Here is a 21,946-nt window from a genome sequence, read left to right as displayed (position 1 = left end):
GGCTAGGTGTTGAATCAGAGCTACAGCTGCTGGCCTACCACACAGCCTCAGTAAACCAGATCCAAGCTGCATCTGCAATGTACACCACAGTTCACAGCAAAGTTGGATACTTAACCTACTGAGTAAGGCCATGGATTGAACCTGCATCCTTATGGTTACTAGTCAGGTTCATTACCACTGAACCAAAATTGAAACTCCCAGAATCTTTTGCTATAAAAATGGGCAAGTATTGGATGCTAAACTCAATTGGTTAAATAAATAAATTTAAGCATAAAGGATAAATGAAGGGAATATTTTTATTAGGACATTTTCTCTCCAGATTTTCCCATCTTAATACCTTTCTGAATACTCTGACCAGTCCCTTGTTGCTGAGACTTTAGATGAGGGGATTCAGCATGGGAGTAAGGATAGAGTAGAAGGCTGACACCATCTTGTCTTGAATGGGTTAATGATCATAAACAGGCCTCATATATATGAACAAGGCATCTCCTTATTATATCCCCACCATCATGAGGTGGGAAGAACAGGTGGCAAAGGCTTGCTGCGACCATCTCTGATCACTTGTGAATGACACGCAGAATAACACAAGCACAGGATGCAATGATGACTGCTGCAGGGAAAAGAAGCATGATTACACAGTAAATAAATATTAACCTTTCAAAGAGCCATATGTTAGTGCATGAAAGAGTGAGAAGGACAGGGACATCGCAGGAAAAATGGTTTACTTCCTGAGCACCACAATATGGGAAAGAGAATGCAATGGCAATAACAATTACACCATCCATAAAGCCAACAATCCAGGAGGGAACAGCCATGAGACAACAGATCTTCTGGCTCATGAGAACTGAGTACGATAATGGGTAGCAAATGGCAATCATAAGATATGTGGCCAATAGAAAACTTTCAGCTCCAATCAGGGACACATATAAGAATATCTGAATTCCACAGCCAGCCAAAGAGATGGACTTCCTTCCAGACAAGTAGTTGAAGGCCATCTTGGGTACAGTGGTGCAGATAAGCATGAGGTCCATGAGGGAGAGTTGGCTGAGGAACAAGTACATGGGGATGTGGAGCTGGTTGTCCAGGTAGATGAGGAGAACCATAAAAGTGTTTCCCATGAAGGTCACTGTGAAGATTCCTAAGGCCAGACAGAAGATGAAGATTGGGTGGGGCTATGATAAAATATTCCCAGCAGGAGGCATTCAGAGTTGAAACTCTGATTCTCCCATGCCATGGTAAATATATTCACTGTGGAGAATAAAATATGTAAGAAATGATTGCAATTATGTTATGGAAATATCAAAGATTTCAAGCCTAAATCACCACATCTACTACAATGTCTACATATGGGAAAATTATTTCTCTGGGCACCTTTTTCTTTTTGTTTTTGTTTTGTTTGTTTGTTTTTTAGGAAATACAGAGATCCTTTTTAATTTGAATTTGAAAAAGATTGAAAGTTTATGATCTTTTAGTCTACATTGAATTTTTCCACTACTGGTTAAAAAAAAAAAATTATCTACATGAGGTGGAAACTGCAGGTCAAATATCAAAAATCCTTTCTTCACTTCTTGAAAAGCATGTGGTTAATAATTTCCCAGCCTCTTTTAACATTAAACATGCTCTTGTGACCCCTGGTGAACAGGTTTGGAAGTGATGCTTTCCATCTGTAGACCTGGTCCTTAAGATAGCGATATCCATTCTGGATTTACTCTTTCCTCTTCTTCCTGTCTTGTACCCACCCAAGCTGGTTTTGCTTCAGCTCTGTAGGTGATGACAGTTCCCTACATGATGCTGTAATACAGTGGAAGGAAACTTTTTTTTTTTAATTATTGGAATATTTTATTCTGCTACCTCAAACTTCTGTAAGTTTTTCAATGTGCTGGTGTTTGAGGTAATGCACTACAAATATATTACTAAGTGGCTGATTTCTAAAATTTTTATCTGATGCTTTGTTAACAGGTTCTGCATCCCCAAATAGATAAGACAGATTCACATATTTACTCAACTTCTGAACTCAGATTTTACTGTATTTACTAGTGTCCCAATCTTTGAGAAATAACAGGTCCTTAGAGGAGGATGAAGAAAGGAGATGAATCCAAAGAGCTGTGATTTCTTGTGTCCTATGAGTGCCTGATTCAGTAAATGCTTGTTGACTTGAAGGCAAATAATTCATTAATAGAGACTAAATTGTGACTCTGTTATAGGTTAAGTTGATGCAAGACTTTCTTCATAGAGAGTTTTAATCCAAGATTGTGTCAAAAGGCTGTTACAGATGTAACTTATGTAACATAATATTTGGTTTCTTAATTTGAGTTTATCTTACATTAGTTTCAACAAACTCTGTATACGGTTGTTTGTATTTCAAAATAGTCTTCTGAAAATGAATTGTATTTTCCAGCTTCAATGATCAGTGGCTTTCTCTGAGAGTCTCTCTGTGCTTTTTTATTTTCCTTTACTGGTGAGCCTTGTCATTTGTGGTATTTTTGTTTCCTGTTGCAGACTTTTCTTTTCTGCCTAGAGAAGTTCCTTTAGTATTTGTTGTAAGGCTCATTTAGTGTTGCTGAATTCTCTCAACTTTTGCTTATCTGTGAAGGTTTTGATTTCTCCTTCAGATCTGAATGAGAGCCTTGCTAGGTAAAGTAATCTTGGTTGGAGGTTTTTCCTTTTATCATGTTAAGTACATCATGCCTCTCCCTTCTGGCCTGCAGAGTTTCTGCTGAAAAACCTGCTGATAATCTTATTGGGGGTCCCTTGTATGTTATTTGTTTCTTTTCCCTAGCTGCTTTCAAGATTTTCTCTTTGTCTTTCATTTTGGTCAGTTTGATTAATATGTATCTCAGGGTACTCCTCCTTGGGTTTATTATATATGCTTCTCTCTGTTTATATCTCACAATATAAGCAACCCCATACCTCCTGGGTGGGAAGCCAAACAGACTGGAAACTAACTGGTTCACAGAGACTCACCTGCAGGAGTGAGAGTTCTGAGCCTCATCTCAAACTCCCACATGTGGGGATCTGGCACTAAGAGAAAGAGCACCTAGAACATCTGGCATTGAAGGCCAGTGGGGCTTATGTTCAGGAACTCCACAGGACTGGAGGAAATGGAGACCCAGATTTATCAAGAAAAAAAGAGAGAAGACTCAAATCAATAAAATTAGAAATGAAAAAGGAGGAGTAACAACGGACACCACAGAAATACAAAGGATCATAAGAGACTACTATATGCAACTATACACCAATAAAATGGAAAACCTAGAAGAAATGGATATATTCTTAGAAAGGTACGATCTTCCAAGAATAAACCAAGATGAATAGAAAAGATGAAAGGACCAATCACAAGAACTGAAATTGAAACGGTGATTAAAAAATTTCCAACAAACAAAAGTCCAGAACCAGATGGCTTCACAGGCTAATTCTATCAAACATTTTGAGAAGAGCTAATACCTATCTTTCTGAAACTATTTCAAAAAATTGCAGAGGAAGGGATACTCCCAAACTCATTCTATAAGGCCACTATCACCCTGATACCAAAACCAGACAAAGATACCACAAAAAAAGAAAACTACAGGCCAATTTCACTGCTGAACATTGATGTAAAAATCCTCAACAAAATACTAGCAAACCTCATCTAACAACACATTAAAAGGATTGTACATCATGATCAAGTGGGATTTATCCCAGGGATGCAAGGGTTCTTTGATATCCGCAAATCCATCAGTGTGATATACCACATTAACAAACTGAAGAATAAAAACCATATGATCCTCTCAATAGATGCGGAAAAAGCCTTTGACAAAATCCAACACCCATTTCCGATAAAAACCCTTTCAGAAAGTGAGCATAGAGGGAACCTACCTCAACATAATTAAGGCTATCTATGACAAACTCACAGCTAACATCATTCTCAGTGGTGAAAAGATGAAAGAATTCCCACTGAGATCAGGAACAAGACAAGGATGTCTGCTCTTACCACTACTATTCAACATAGTTTTGGAAGTCCTAGCCACAGCAATCAGTTAAGTAAAAGATATAAAAGGAATCCAAATTGGAAGGGAAGAAGTAAAATAATCACTACTTGCAGATGACATGATACTATACCTAGAGAATCCTAAAGACTCGACCAGAAAACTGTGAGACCTCATCCATGAATTTGGCAAAGTCTCAGGATACAAAATTAATACACAGAAATCGATGACATTTCTACATACAATGAAAGATCAGAAAGAGAAATTAGGGAAGCAATCCTGTTTACCATCACATCCAAAAGAATAAAATACCTAGGAGTAAACCTACCTAAAGAGACAAAAGACCTGTACTCTGAAAACTATAAGACACTGATGAAAGAAATCAACAATGACACAAAAAGATGGAAAGACATACCATGCTCTTGTATTGGAAAAGTCAATGTTATCAAAATGACTATACTACCCAAGGCAATCTACAGATTCAATGCAATTCCCATCAAATTACCAAGGACATTTTTCACAGAAATCAAACAATATTTTAAAATTTGTTTGGAAGCACAAAAGACCCAGAATAGCCAAAGATATCCTGAATAAGAAAACAGAGCAGGAGGAATCAGGCTCCCTGACTTCAGACTATACTACAAAGCAACAATCATCAAAACCATATGGTACTGGCACAAAGACAGACATATAGATCAGTGGAACAGGATAGAAAGCCCAGAAATAAACCCACGCACCTAAGGCCAACTAATCTTTGACAAAGGAGGTGAGAATATACAATGGAGAAAAGACAGCCTGTTCAATAAGCAGTGCTGGAAAAACCAACAGCCACATGTAAAAGAATGAAATTAGAACATTCCCGAACACCATACACAAAAATACTCTTAAAATGGATTAAAACCTAAATATAAAACCAGACACTATCAAACTCTTAGAGGAAAACATAGGCCAAACACTCTCTGACATAAATGGCAGCAACATCTTCTCAGATCCACCTATCAGAGTATTGACAACAAAAACAAAAAGAAACAAATGGGACCTAATTAAACTTAAAAGTTTCTGCACAGCAAAGGAAACCTTAAACAAAATGAAAAGACAACCTACAGAAAGGGAGAAAATTTTGCAAGTGAATCAACTGACAAAGGATTAATCTCCAAAATTTATAAACTCCATCTGTAGCTCCATACCAAAAAACAACCCCATCAAAAAATGGGCAGAAGATCTAAACAGACAGTTCTCCAAAGAAGACATACAGATGGCCAAAAACCACGAAAAGATATTCAACATCACTCATTATTAGAGAAATACAAATCAAAACCACTCTGAGATATCACCTTTCACCAGCCAGAATGGCCATCATCCAAAAAAGGAACCCTAGTACACTGGTGGTGGGATTGTAAATTGATGCAACCACTGTGGAAAGCAGTATGGAGATTCCTCAGAAAACTAAACATAGAACTACCATTTGATCCAGCAATCCCACTCCTGAGCATCTAACCAGAGAAAACCATGACTCGCAAAGACACATGTACTCCAATGTTCATTGCAGCACTATTTTCAATAGCCAAAACATGGAAACAACCTAAATGTCCATCACAGAGGAGTGGATCAAGAAGATCTGGTACATATACATAACAAAATATTACTCAGCCATTAAAAGCAATGAAATACTGGCATTTTTAGTAACATGGATGGACCTAGAAATTATCATGCTGATTGAAGTCAGTCAGACAATGACACACCAACATCAAATGCTTTCACCGACATGTGGAATTTGAAAAAAGGACACAATGAACTTCTTTACAGAACAGCTACTGACTCACAGAATTTGAAAATCTTATGGTTTCTAAAGGAGACATTCAGGGGGTGGGGGGATGTGCTGGGGTGTGGAATGGAAATCCTATAAAATTGGATTGTGATGATCATTGTACATCTATAAATGTAATAAATTCACTGAGTAAAAAAAAAAAGGAATAATAGAGAGAAAAATGAGGCATTGTGGGTTGGTTAAATGCAATTTGAGATCACTGAGCCCAACTGTCTGCCCTAGATGCTCCCACTTGAAAACCCAGACAGAGTAGGCACTACACTATAGATATAATAGCATGCAAATAAATGTCCTTGCCTTCAAATAGAAACTTCAAACCACTTCTCAGAAAAATGAGTGTTGATGCGTTCTTTAAAGGCTCATTAGTGCTTTTGAAAAAAAAATACTTACATTTGTACCTCCTGATATTATGGATTAAACTACTAATCCTCCAACATGCTACTTTTGGGTTCTTCACATAGCACTAGTGGATTGTGTACTCCCCTTCCCAAATTCATAAAATGGCTCTTTATTATTTTTGCAGAACAATATTTCATATTTTTGACCCTGTTTTTGAGGTATTACAGAATGTAATTTGAACCTCTGCGTCAAGCCATTTGTTGTTGTTCTCCCCATACAAACCCTGTGCTTTTTTACTTATGCGTCCCAAAATTACAAGACATAATACATCTGAGCCTGAGTCTCCTTTCTGGAGGTTCTTTTAATTGCAATGTCTTGCCTCTTCCACAATCTTTTACCTTTCTAAAACACTTTTATTATAATTTCCAACATACATGCATCTTTCTTCACATTTCTTTTTCAATTCTGTAGACAGCAAGTTCTGAATATATTAAATTTATAGAAGATGTGTGGCCTCTACCTCCATTCCATAGGAAAGCAAATATTATGGACCTTTAGGTAAGAAGAACCTGATTTCCAATCTTGCTATACCAACAATCTGTTAATTAACCTCTCTGAGGTTTTTTTCATTTCTCCTCTCAGAGAGTTGTTATAAGATACAATATTATAATTTTTTTATAAATTCCTCATCAGGATACATATCTCACACTGTGCATTCATTCAAAGACCATTACTTTCCCTGGACTATCACTTTTTCTTGTGTGTGTGTGGTGGGGGTAATCTTGCAGTAAACTTCACTGTTATTTCCTTGCAATTATTTCTAAAAATATTTTTGTTTTTCTTATTAAATTATTTGTTACTAAGCTATATGTTTATTTTTATGCAATTAGTAACCAAAACTATTTACCCACAGGTAGAGTCTATAAAGTCCTCATAAGTGATTAAAAGCACCAACACTGAAGAGTCTTGCAATGGTTTTTAAATTATCATTTATTATACTGCTGTAAATAATAATGGCAAGCCACATACAAATCCTTGCGCATCACGGAAGGAGAATATTTTTATAGAGATGGAAAAGAATTTGAGGGCAAAAATAAATCAAGTCCATGACTTTCATTGCTGGAATCCTTGCCAGAAAATAAAAGATGGCTTTCTTTTTCCTTTTAGGCTTTACCATAAGGTCCACATTATGGTCTCCTGATTCTATTTAATTGAAATTTCTATTAATTTTTTAATGCAAAATTATATTTATTTTTATTTAATTTTGATTTCCCTGATGTTTATTTACTTTGAGATCACTTCAGTGTCCTATAGGGATTTTTAGAATATTTTACATTTTAGTGATTTATTTGTTTTAAGCATGGAAACTATCTTCTATCTTCTTCAATATCTTATAGGAAATTAATGTTCTTAATTTTAACATAGTGTAATAATATTTCCTTTATCTTTTTGTTGTGAATAAATATTTGTCATAAATATTACTTTATATTACATTCAAATAATTATATAGCATAACTTATTTAAATGTCTGACATCATTATATTTATATGTGTATATGTAAAGAGCAATGTAAATGTATTATATATATAGAGAGAGAGAGAGCAAAATTTGTCTTTACCAAGTAACAGCAATTTTTTTCCCTTTTTGTGCAATTCCCCCTTTAACACATATTGTTTCCATCTATCCTAAGTTGGAATTTGAGATCAATATTGTCTTTGTATTTGATTATAATTTACCAGCAGCTTATACTAGATTTGTAAAATAACTAAGTATTAAAATATGTATTGAAGAGAACAACATTGCTATATTACTGGGATTCTATCCTTGAACTCAGATTATCTATTTCTTCCAATCATTTTGAATGTCTTTTACTTGATCCAAAGAGTATTTTTTTAAGTTATATATATATTCTATACTTATTTTTATTATAAATGGTATATCATTTTTCTAAATCATCAGGGCTGGTATAGAGAAAATATTGAGTAATTTTACATATTGATCTTGATTAGTTGTCTTCCTAATTTATGAGCATGTCTTAATTTTTTTGGACTTTCTAGTTTGATAATAATTTCTCTTAAAAACAGTAGTATATTAGTTCTATCTAAATTTTCAATCACATATTTGTTTTTATTTTTTTTTTATTTTCCTTGTTCTCAAGGATATCCATCACAATGATAAATTACTGTAGTATAGTGATCATTACCATCTTAACCCAATCTTATAGTTATATTTAAACCTTATATAAAAATTGGTACATTAAGTAATTTCCATTATTTTTCTTGTATGGACTGGGAATTTGGGCATGATAGATGCAAACTACTACATATAGAATGGATAAGCAATGAGGCCCTTCTGTACAGAACAGGTACAATATCCAATTTCTTGGGATTGAACATGATGGAGGAGAGCATGAGAAGAGTAATGCATATATATATATAAATATATATATATAATGTTTGACTGGGTCACTATGCTGTACAGCAGAAATTGACACAAGATTTTACATCAAATATATTTAAAAAAAAATAAAATTACTAAATATTAAGGAAGCCTAAAGGGCCTCAAGATCTTAATTAACAGGTTATAAAAGGATACCATCAATGAGAGCTTTATATAATAAAGGAAGTTATTATTAAATTTTGAGGAATGGGGACTCTGTGGACAAAGAATGTTGTCTGCTGTAACAGTAAAAAGGAGTGTTGTTGGCATTGAGATATTAGCTACTGGTGGTGCCCCTAACTATGCACCATGAGGGGGTTCAATAAGGAAAAAAGAAAAAAAAAGGATACTGGCCTAGATAATTAGATTCATATCAGGAAATGATTAATGTGAGCTCAAATGCTTACATCTTCCTATACTTAGAAAGCACTAAATTCACTGACTTGAAACAGCTGGTTTTCTTTAATTAACAGCAGTCTTTATCATTGCAGACAACCTGGTTCCGGTGCAAACTTATATATCCTGGCTCCTCCCTTACCTCTTGGAACAGTCCTACAGAGCTATCTGAGAGGCTGACTCCTGGGCTTAAGTCTTCAATAAATCTGCCAAATAAAACATAATTCTCAGCTGTTAGCTTGTGCTTCTTCTTTTTTTTTTTTTTCCAGAAAATGATTTTGGTGACCAAAGAAATGGACCAGAACAGATTTCTCCTTCACCTGAGTTCTATGATAAAAAAAGCAAATTAAAACATAGTTGAGTAAATCAGTCTTTTAATATCATTTATGTGACATATCAGTTCCATGGGGAATGAAAAGCAACTATCTTTGTCTTACAGATATCTAAGTATCATAAATGTAAATATCCCACAACAATCTGAGACTGAACCTAATTAGACCAATCAGGTAAAATTTGAAAGCAAGAAATAAAAAAAAAAAAAAAGGCTTTATAATTCAATCTGCTGTAAAGGCTTTATCACTTAAAATATAATTCTGACCCTACTTAAGGGCTTATGAAGGACAAATACAAATCTTAAAAGCTTTTCTCACAAATACCGAAGGCTACTCATCTGAACAAGCAAATTTAACTTATTCCTACTGTGATTTGCAAACTAATATGTTTATCTTGTAATCTTGTTTGATAACTAAGTTTTTAAATTGAAGCTACAAGATCTCTAGTTTTGCCTGTTTATATATCTGTGAACTCATTTTACATATTTGATGTCTCTATCTCTGGGAAATATCAAAATTAAATTTATAAAAGAACTCTAATTGATTTAAATCAAGCACTTGCATTTTAAATATTTCTTTTTTAAATTTATTTATTTATTTTTCTTTTTTTTTTCCTTTCTAGGGCTGCACCCGCGGCATATGGAGGTTCCCAGGCTAGGGGTCCAATCAGAGCTGTAGCCACCGGCCTAGCCACAGCCATAGCATCTCGGGGTCTGAGCCACGTCTATGACCTACACCACAGCTCACAGCAACGCCGGATCCTTAATCCACTGAGTAAGGCCAGAGATCGAACCCGCAACCTCATGGTTCCTAGTCTGATTTGTTAACCACTGAGCCACAACGGAACTGCAAATATTTTAAATATAAAAGAAACTGACCAGAATGAATTCTAGGTTCATGTCTTCTAGGAAACATTCAATATTAAATTAATATTTAGTATAAATTTATCTTAATCCTGTTGGTTTAATCAATATAGTCACATATTACTTTTATTGTACCTAGATTTACTGAAGACCAATAATTTCTTATTATTTCTGTTACATAGTTGGTTAGTTAAAAAAAATTTACCTGGGTATGGTATTGGTAAGACGGAGGGGAAAGAAAGCTGACTGGAGCACTGAGATCTCAAGCAAGATTTATTCACCAGCAGAGTAGCCAGGAGAACAGAACAAGAGCAACCCAGAGACCCTGATTATTGTGGCAAGGTGTTTTTTTATAGTTAGGTTTACATGTGATAGGTCACATAGTCTAAAGAAGAAAGAGGAAGGGGCCTTGGGAAACAGAGAAAGAGGATTTAGGTCATTAATTGTGAATTTTAACAGTCCTTTTGGTTCTGTTTATTCTGGGGTTTAATAGCTTCTAAAATTATCTTGGTCCTGGGGCCTTCATCCATGCTGGGGTCTGTTTCCTGTTTTGTTTTTTTTTTTTGGAGCCTGGGTGGGATCTTGATGGTATGGTTATTTTACATCCTCAACTTGGTATTCTCCCTCCATTTTATAGATACTACTTAACATTCCTCCCTTTTTGTTATAGGAAACTTGGTGAAGATCTCTTCCTATGGAACCACTTCCTGCTAAGTTTGGAAGTAGATTTAGGTAACAGGGATGGGAGAAATTTTCTGGTATCAGTATGTATGCAGAGTGAGGATATTGTTGAACTGTCTTTCTGTGGTTGATTCTGCAGAGCACTGTAAGAAAGTAGAAAACAAATGCAACAGTGGAGTCTAATTATTATTATCAAGAGGAGGAATATGAGGGGAGAGAGGATAGGAATTGGCCATGCAAAGAAAGGTGGAAGGTTAAACCATTGTGAATGATTTTCTTATTGTATCCAAGTAGCTTCTTCCTTTAGTTTTTTTTTTAATCTCTTCCCTTACTAATCCTAAAGCATTTTTGTTAAAGCAACAGTTTTCATGTAAGACTACGCAAGTACTTCCTTCACTGTTAGTAGATCTAGTCCTCTACAAATTTGAAGGACTACTTCTGCTAGAGAATCTATTTCATCCTGTAGATTGGTCATTTTTCCCACATTTTAGTTATGGCTTTTGAGAGTTCCTGGGACATTTGTGCATACCTCTGGACCATTTGCCCTAGGCTTGCCATCTTAGTGCATATTTCTTTAGCCCAGTCTTGCTATCAATGGTACAAGGAAAAGGCCCTTTTTGGCCTTAGAAGTGTTGTAACAGGGACAGGATTGGGGTCATCTTATAATGTATATTTTACAGATGGTGCCAAATAAACCAGAGTGCAAGATCTTATGCAATTTGTTAGAATCCTTGTATACATTTTGATTTCACATAAGATGATGACCTGACTATAGTCTTTATGTCTAACCAGATGGTAAATTTTTACATGTAACCATTGTCTCCGTTGGATGCATGTTTGTACTTCAGGTTCTTCTTTGTGCAGAGAATTGCATCAGAATAATAAACCAGTACTGACATGGCCAGAGGGGCATCTCCAAGGGGTTGTAAAGTTGAGGTTTGATTTTGGCCTAATGTATGATTAGGAACATCAATTCTACATTGAGCCAAATTAAGATATGACTAATGAGGTGGTGGAACATTTTGCTCATGGCACAGGGTGGAATTATACTTTTCCTCAATATTAATATTTAGGTAAACACTTGAAATTTTTAGTCTTCTTTCTTTACAAACATCTGACTATTATCAAGTTTTAACCATAATCCCCATATTTTAGAGGGTCTTAATGAGTTTTGTCCCCGCTTCCATTCTGGGTGTTCCTGGAAGCTAGAAGGAGGAAGTTCAGTTGTCAGGTTACAGAGTGAAGGCTGTAATAAGCCTTGGGGATTTCCTAACATTTTGTTTCTCTGTTTTTCTGGATATATACAGAGGGGCTTGGGCCTTTACAGGGGATGTTAAGTATCCAAATCTTCCAGTAATTGGTAGAATGTGAGACAGAAGTGATTTTAATTGTGTCTTAAAAAGTATTCAATTAAGATGAGTTTTAGGAAAGTTAAAGTTTATTCTATATTCTTCCTTAATTTTGAGAAAGCTGGGGGTTGTTCCCATGCCAATAAGGGGGTTATATGGGACTGAAAGACAGGAGCTGAAAAAGGGAGGCATATCCAGCTATGGATGGTAGAATTGTGTGTAATTTCCTTTATTACTTTTACAGAGGCTTAGGGAAGGGAAGTAAGATATGAAGGTAATTACCGGGCAGAATTATGGGGGTGATGTTATAAGCTGGGCCATTTTTATTTAATTCTTAACTCTGTACCAGCTCCCTCTTTATAAATTGTGTCCTCTGAATTCTTTTTCAGTTTGATGCAGAAGTACATTCCTTCATCTAGCTAGGTGACCTCTATTATACATGTGGGAAAATCTAGGTTATTTTGTTAGGTTTTATCTGAAAATGGCATTACTCTTGGAAAATATGTGCTACTGAGAGAGTAGTATATTTCTCTTATTCCTTAAACTTCCTTATACCACCAAATGTGCTGATCAGTGTAAGGATGTTGATGATGCTGATTAGTGTTATTGACTCTGCTTCATATATGGAAAGGACATCAGGGGATTGATGGATTTCCAGTTGTTCCATGGTTGTGAAGTAAATTGTTGTTAACAATAAAAGTAGATGAATCGTCATGTAAGATGGAACAATTAAAATATATAAAATGAAAGAAAACTGCATGACTGTCATTGGGGAAAACTCAATAAGTGCTCCCTGTCACTAGAGGTCAGAAATGAATAGCAACAAGCTTAAGTAGGATTTCAATGACATACTAGAAGTAGTTAAATTGGAAATGAGGCTATTAAGGAATTTGGTAAATGAATAAGTATTCATATACTTTGATTACATCTATTTAAGAGTAAATTAGTTGTAACACAAGGATTATTAAAACAGGGGCAAGTAACTATGGCCCAACAAAAGGACACCAGGCAGAGAAAAAAAACAACAATAAGGACAATTAAAATGCACTTACCAATTGTTACCTTTGATGGCATAATTCAGTCAGCTGTTTAGGTAGGCCTAGTTTGGTCTCTTCCAATATTGTCTGTGTTTCTGCCTCCTGGGGGAAGTTTGATATTGGTTAATTTTTCTTCTGAGATTCAAGTGAGACACCACCTGGTAGGAAAAACCGCTACTGCTACAGATACCTGAGGCTCCAGAGTGGTGGTGGGAAGGTAGGGGCCTGGTGGCTTTAGACCCCATCAATCTTTCATGGCCAGACCAACATATTGGGCGTATCTATGGTCTACAAGGTGTGTTTCATGAGGGAGACAGTGGGCTGCCTAGGCTTCCCAGTTTCCCTGCTAGTGTCAGGTTGGGGGGAAGGTAGGCTGCCTGGCTTCCATAGTCTACCTTCCAATGTCCAGTTTGACTGCAATTGGGCCAAGGGCCTGGCAGGGGTTTGGGGTTAGGGCATTTATTTTCCCAATGCCCCTGTAAGCCACATTTGAAATAGGCTTCCAGAGGGGAGGTTATTCTATAAGCTTGTGTTCCTTAAGGGGAGAGGTGCCCTCAGTGTGTTTTTGAGGAGTACCCTGTATGGCTGAAGAAAGAAGCTGATATTTCATCATGGAATCCTTTCATTTGGGGGACTTTTTTTCTTCCCCTCTATTTTTAAAGACCTTAAAGTCAGCTTTAATGAGATCCTTTTGTGGTGCATAAGACCATCCTTTAGTTTTTGTATTTTTTTTTAATTTCTGGTGCTATATGGGAAATGAAATTCATATGGACATAAGTTTTTCTTTCTTCACTGTCTAGATTTTGGTTAGTATAATTAAGAATAACCTCTGTAGGCCTGGACATAAAACAGGCTGGATTTTCTTGTGGTTCTTGTATTATTTCTCTAATTTTATAGTAATTAAATATTTTTAATGAGAATTTCTTCATTCCTTCTGTTAGGCAAGAGATAATGTGGCCTCTCTTTCATCAGTCTGGGGAGCTTACTTCATAGCTCCAATTAGAGTCAACACAAGGGACATGTAGCGTATTAATAGGATACTTAGTGGTAAGTTGAGTATGTGAGATATATGCATGGGCTTGGGCTGCCATCTAAATTCATTCCCTTTCTTGAGGGAGAGAGTAGAGCTAAGGATAACATAAATATCTTGCCAAGTTAAGTCATAGATATGAGTAAGATATTAGAATGCATTTGTGTAGTTAGTTGGGTCTGAGGTGAAGGAACCTAAGTGTTTTTCTATTTGGGATAAGTCTCCCAAAGAAAAAGGCACTCAAATTATGGCTATTCCTTCAGCTCCTGCAACCTCTCTTAAAAGAAGGTTTGAGGCCTCAGGATGTATTGCTATTCAAGATCTCATTTAGTGGGGAAAAATGCATTGTTATAACAAGAGGGGGCTGTATTTTGGGAGTGGGAATTAGGTTTCTGGGGGCAGGGAGGGGGGAAGAGGAATAAGAATGGTGGAAGCAGAAGAATATGTAGGGGCTGTAGGACTTGGAAGCACAGAAATGGTGGGAGAGGTTAGAGGAGGCATGGAGGCTGCAGGAGCCAGGGGCATAGGAGCATCTGGAGGGGGAGGAGGATGAGGATTAAGTTATGAGGCATTGAAAGAGGGGCTTAGGCATCCATAGGATCAAAGTCAGAGTTGGAAGAAAGATAAGGGGAGGTGAAGTGGGAGGACAGCTTTCATTTAACAGAAGAGCCTGGTATGAGCTAACAAACAGAGCAAATAAAGGGTTGAGATTTTAAATAGATAAAAGCTTGTATGTAGGGTACCTCTGACCATTTCCCTTTGTGTTGGAGAAAATTCTCAAGATAGTGTTGAATTTGAAAATCAAATGTGCCATTCTTGGGCACTTGGCTCCTGTTATCTAATTTATATTGGGGCCAGGCCACAATATGAAAGAAAATGAGACATTTGATCTTAATATCTGGGTGGAGTTCCAGAGTTTAAAGTTTGCAGAGAAGACACCCTAAAGTTGTATATCATGAAGGTTGAGAAGAGGATGTGCCCATAGTGTTAATTTGGGAGTGGAAGTTTTAAATAAGGAGGATAAAAACCTGTGTGCTCTGTGATGCATCCTCCTGAGAGGGCCCAAGATCTGAATTAGATAGACCACCTAGACATTCAGAGGAGCATCCCTCTGTGAAGTGTAGGATCTGAATTATGCTCACTCCTGATCAAGAATCATCTGTCCGGAGAAAGTGAAGCACCTATTTGCTGGGACCAGATGTAAACCCAGTTAACAGGCCTTCTATATTTTAATGAGGAAATTTAAAATGGGCAATGAGGTCAGACCAGGTATATGAAGAAAGCAGGGGAGAGAAACTCCAGTATTTACTCACCTTCCACTCATCTTGAAATGGAAGCCAGTATGGGGTGAGGTGTAGCAGGAATCTTTGGAGGGCACTTGAGATCTTAGAGCTTGACAGTCTCCAGGGGATTAAAGAAATTTTCACTCCTGAGAGCAATAGTGACTTAGAGTGAGACTCAAAGGACCTTTGGAACTCACCAGGGAGTTGCCCTGACGTGAGTCTTCAGTTATCCCAGAGAGGTCCCTCCATTCACTGAAAGCCTCAGTATCCATAGGACAATTAGGAAAACAGAATAAGAGGCAGGAGACCTCCACCCATTCTGGGCTGAAACTACTAGTCATTTAGCTTTGAGGGGACCATCAGAGTACCCCAGAGAATAGACCTGGAACAACCTCTGTTGTTCCTCCTGGCATCAGGGCATTTATGGAGGTATCAAACAGGAAGGGTGAGGTAACCCTTCTGGGTTTTGGTATCAAAGTGTTAGGAGAGCAGGGAAAGAGATTTGACCAGAGCAGTGAGATCTCAAGCAAAATTTATTGACCAGCTGAGTGGCCAGGAACACTGAGTAAGAGCAACTCAGAACCCCCACCTTTGGAGCAAGGGCTTTTTTTATATTTAGTGTTTCATGTGATAGGTCATGTAGTCTCAAGGAGAAAGAGGAAGGGGTCTTGGGAAACAGGGAAAGAGGATTTAGGTCATTAATTATGAATTTGAACTGTCCTTTTAGCTCTGCTTATTCTGAGGTGTAATAGCTCCTTGAATTATCTTGGTCCTGGGGCCTTCATCCATGCTGGGGTCTGTTTCCTGTTTTTTTGTTTGTTTGGTTTGTTTTTTGGAGCCTGGGTGGGATCTTGATGGTATGGTTGTTTTACATCCTCCAGTTGGTATTCTCTCTCCCGTTTATAGATACCACCTAACAGGTAATATCTTCATAAGTTATAAAATAATAATAAATGAGATAAATTTTTCAGGTGAATATTTAGGAGTAAATATGTTTGGGGTATGACTATATAAAATACAGTCTGCAGATTTTTGGTAATTTGAGTTTTGTCAAATTAAGTTAAAAGATGGGAATTCACTGAACATCCCATTTACTTCCAATAAGACACTGGCACATGAACTGCTGAACAAATTTGAATTTACCTCTTTTGTCTCCTTATGAGAGGAAAACTGAAGATGTTTAGGTTTATTTGACACATGTCTTGCATCACACTGAGAAAATAAATTATGCTATGAGAAGTTGTATGTTTTTAGAAGTTATGAAATATTTATCAATTTGCCAAACAGAAAATGCTGATAGGGTGAACAGTGTACAATTACTTACCACTTATTTGTTTTCACTAAAGATTATGATTTTTAGGGTTAAAATTGTAATATGTCATTAAAGCAACTAAAAATAATAATGGAAGTATTTCTGTATGTAAGTGATATAGGATTTGTGTTTTCATCAAAAGAAGTTAGAAATAAAAAGGACATAAATATTTTGTCCTAGAATTGGTCATTTCTATAGAGAAAAAAAAGGATATACTAATATGAATACAGAATTTTAAGGAAGGTTCATAGAAATGGAGACTAATAAATCAGATTTGTGCAAGGTTAAGCTAGAATTAGATTAATTCTAATTAGATAAATGGATTGTGTTTTTAAAAGTAGGCTGGTGTAAGACTGGATTAGGTTCCTCTCTTTGTTTTAAGAGAACAAAATTTTCTTGGAATAGTGCTTTTGATAACACTTTGTGTAAGTTTCCTTGCTTTTAAATGATTTGTATTTGCTTTTATTGTCACTTTGGTTAAGTAAAAAAAAATATTGATCTGCAGTGACCTATGATGCTGTCTGACCAGTTTCAAAACTTTTTGATGCTTTTGTAAAACTTTCCAAATACCAAATTTACTAAAGTTTGTTTGACCTCTGAATAACTCTGGTATAATTAAAAGGGAGCTTGGGGAATCCTAAAGAGAAATGTTAAACTAATCAGATTTGTTTTGTGTGTTAGTTGAGAAGCATTGCCAAGTGATTGGAAGTAAATTTTCAGTATGAAGTATAGGTAAATATCATTAACATAAATATTCCAAATGTACATGGAATTCCTAAAAATATATGTTCTGATATTATGTTATCAGTCATAATTCTAATTATCTTAAAATGTTGTCTGTCAGAATTCTGTTGTGGCTCAGCAGTAACGAACCCAAATCAGATCCATGAGGATGCAAGTTCGATACCTGACCTTGCTCAGTGGGTTAACGATCCTGCATTGCTGTGAGATGTAGTGTAGCTTGCAGACATATCTTGGATCTTGTGTTGCTGTGGCTATGGCATAGGATGGCAGCCAAAGCTCTGATTCAACCCATAGCCTGGAAACTTCCATATGATACAAGTGCAGCCCTAAAAATAAAAAAAAATTCTCTCACAGATATCTCCAAATTTTCTGTCAATTACATTTTAGGTCTTTGTCTTTATAAACCACCACTGTTTTACTTTAATGTCTTTATAGAATGAAGATCTTCAAGAAGATTCATAAAAATGACTTGTTGATAATAGATTTCAAAAGCAAATAAGTAGAGCCTCTTTTTTTTTTTTTTTTTTAGTATTTCCCAGAGATAGAGATGTCTGATATGTATAATCTGTACACAGACATATACACAGGCAAAATTTAGATCTCATAGCTTCACTTTACAAACTTTAGTTATGAATCAGATATCACAATATAAACTTACTAATTTGTAAGTAAAAGTTGGAATGAGTTAAATTTGCTTGCTCAGATTACTAAGGCTTTTCTATTTGTAAAAAAGACTTAAGATTTTAATTTGTCCTTCATGAAACCCTCAAGGAGGCTCAGAATTAGATTTTGGGTAAGGAAGACTTTTGGCAGTTTGAGTTATAAAGTCTTTTCCCCATTTCTATCAGTTTCACTGATAACTTTTAGATTTTTACCACTGAACTGGGTAAGAAATTGCAAAACTGTAATAGAAAACCTGACTATTTCATCTATATCAACAGGAATTAATTACATGGGACTAAATGAACTAATAGAAATGATTTATAATGTCATGGCTTTTTTTCTGAAATATTCTGGCCTTTTATCTTTGTTTTTAAGAAGAAAAAAAACTATTTCCCTTTTACTATCACTTGAAACAAGTTAAGCATATTTTTCAAAAAAAGATGAAAACACTAATCTTTTTCTGTATTCCTGATCCTTCAAGAATTTGGCTTTTCCAGCTGGCTCCCCTGTGGAAGTAATGGATAATATTGACCAGATTACAACTAGTTGTACTAATCATTGTTTTAATTTCTTCTTTCTTAATGTTTTTAAAATATTTATGCCTTGTCTTGTTCTCTGATGTATTATGACTTTGTCAGTGTTACTGGCTGTATTACTTATGTTGTGTATCTTTTATAAGATTTTTGTGTCTTGCATTACCCAATGTGTAACCAGGCCTCTGATAAAAGTTATAGTATCTTGTTATAGTTGTATACATATGTCTACATATAATATTTATAATAGTATGACTCTATACTACAAATGAAGACATTTCCTGGGATCATAATACACTAGTAAGGTAGAAGATACAGAGAATTTTAGATTATCAACAATGTCAAATTCAAAAAATAACACCCAGAATGTCATACCAAGGAATGATCTAGGAATAATACTTCCTAGTACCACGGGACAAAATTGGTCATGAAATGTCTCCCAAAACTGGTCAAATTTATGACCAAGCCTAGTCACTGTGAACCAAACATATTGTCTGCAATATCAGTAAACAAGAGGTGTTTCAGCTATCAAGCCATCAGCCAGTGTGCATGATAGGACAGTGACAGCCACTGAGCACAAGAGAAGTACCAGCCCTGGTTCTGTCCCTTCCATCTGAACCAAACTCCCACCCAGTTAAGAACTGCCAACATACCCTGGAAGAAGACCTAACCCATGCTCTCTCTCTCTCTCTCTCTTAATATATTTGGGGTGGGTTTTTTTTTTTTGGTATTTTTATTAAGGTATAGTTTATTTACAATGTTGTGCCAATTTCTGCTATACCATAAAGTGACCCAGTCATTTTCTCTTTTTCAGATCATCACCCATCACATTCTATTCCAAGAGATTGCTCATCCATTCTAAATGTAATTGTTTGCATCTAGTTTTCAGACCCAGCTTTTCCATCAAACCCACTAAGCACACATAGACTGCATAGAAACACTACCACACATGGACACCTCTTCAAGACTAGGGTAGGTACTTGTGTCACATAATTTCATAGACATACAGAAAGTTAAAGATAATGACAAAAGAGAGGAATTTTCTCCTAAGGAAAGAACAAGAAAAATATCCCTGAAAAACAACTATGGAAATAGAGATAAATAATTTAGCAAATAAGGAGAATTATAATAAGACTAATAATTCAATTAGAAAAAAGAACAGATGAAACCCATGAGAATTTTAGCCAGGACCTAGATTAAAAAAAAAAAAAGGCAGATGTTAACAACATATTAACAAATTAAAAGCCTGCTAGAAATCATTTTAACATCAGACTACATGATGCAGAAGCATACACAAGAGAACTGGTAGATAAAATAATGGAAATAATCAGAAAAACAAAAAGAAAATGAATTTGTAAAAAGTGATGCAGTTTACCTCTAGGAGTATTATAGTATCTGGCCTTACATTTAGGTCTTTCAATGGACAGATGCTCTAGACAGAAAACAAATCATACAAAGAGATACTAAATTACCCGATAGAAACTTTATACTTAATTGATATTTTCAGGACATTACATCCCAAAAAATAAGAATATACCTTCTTTTCAAGTGCACATGGAACATTCTCAATGATTGACCACATACAAAAGTAACCTCAACAAATTTAAGAGTGTAGAAATTATTTCAAGTATCTTTTCTGACCACAATTGCATGAAACTAGAAATTAACCAAAGGAAAATCAATGAGAAAAAAATACACTACCTGGACACTAAAAAACATGCTACTAAAAAAACCAATGGGTCAATGAGGAAATCAAAAAGGAAACTAAAAAATACCTCAAGACAAATGATGATGAAGAACAACCATTCAAAACCTATAGGTCTTTAATCTGTTTTGAGTTTATTTCCGTATATTATTAGAGAATTTTTAATTTCATTTTTATATGTAGCTGTTCAGTTTTTCTAGCAGCACTTACTGAAGAGATTTTTTCCTCCACTGTATGTAAACATAGGCAGAACGCTCCTTGACATAAATCACAGCAACATCTTGTTTAATCTACCTCCTAAAATAGTAATGATGAAAAAAAAAATAAACAAATGGGACCTAATTTAACTCAAAATCTTTTCCACAGCAAAAGAAAACACTCAAAAAAAAAAGAAAAAAGAAAAAAGAAAACCAATAGAATGGGAGAAAATTTTTGCAAATTATGCAACTGACAAGAGCTTAATCCCCCAAATATACAAACAATGCATACAATTTAAAAAAATGGAAAATAAGCAGAATACCTAAATAGACATTTCTCCAAAGAAGACAGACAGTTGACCAGTAAGCAAATGAAAAAATACACATCACTAATTTATTGGAGAAAAGCAAATCAAAACTACAATGAAGTACCACATCACTCCAGTCAGAATGGACATCATTAACACAAGTCAACAAATAGCAAATGCTGGAGAGGGTGTAAAGAAAATGGAACCCTCCTTTACTGTTGGTGGGACTGTAAATTGGAACAACCACTATGGAAAACATTATGAAGGTTCATCAGAAAACTCAATATATAAATACCACATGATTCAATAATCGCACTCCTGAGCATATATCTGGACAAAACTTTCATTCAAAAAGAAACACATGCCCCTATTTTCATCACAGCACTATTCACAATAGCTAAGACAAGGAAACACACCAAATGTCCATCAACATATGAATAGATTAAGAAGATTTTGTACATATATGCAATGGAGCACTACTCAGCCATAAAAAAATAACAAAATAATGCCATTTGCAGCAACATGGATGAAACTAGACATCCTCATATTAAGTGAAGCAAGTCAGAAAGAGAAAGACAAGTACCATATGTGAAATCTAAAATATGACACAAATGGACCTATCAACAAAACAGAAACAGACTCACAGACATTGTATTTGCCAAGGGGGAATAGGGGAGGAAGTGAGATGGAAGGAGAGCTTGGGGTTGGTAGATGCAAACTATTGTATTTAAAATGGATAAGCAATGAGATTTTTCTATAGCACAGGAAACTCTGTTTAGTCTCTTCTGATAGACCATTATTGAAGACAATATGAGGAAAAGCATGTATATACTTGTATGGCTGGGTCATTATGCTGTAGAGCAGAAATTGACATAACACTGTAAATCAACTACAATGTGATGAAAATTAAATGAATAAATAAGTAAACCTAAAAAATGAGTG

The 21,946-nt window shown here is 35.5% G+C and overlaps 1 pseudogene; it reads right to left on the bottom strand.

Annotated features, from left to right (window-relative positions):
• Positions 300–1,234, bottom strand: LOC100514633 (annotated as a pseudogene).

This window comes from Sus scrofa, chromosome 2 (assembly GCF_000003025.6).
Source record: "Sus scrofa isolate TJ Tabasco breed Duroc chromosome 2, Sscrofa11.1, whole genome shotgun sequence".
Lineage (NCBI taxonomy): Eukaryota > Metazoa > Chordata > Mammalia > Artiodactyla > Suidae > Sus > Sus scrofa.
Note: the sequence above shows the minus strand (reverse complement) of the source record. Positions and strands in the feature narration are given on the sequence as shown.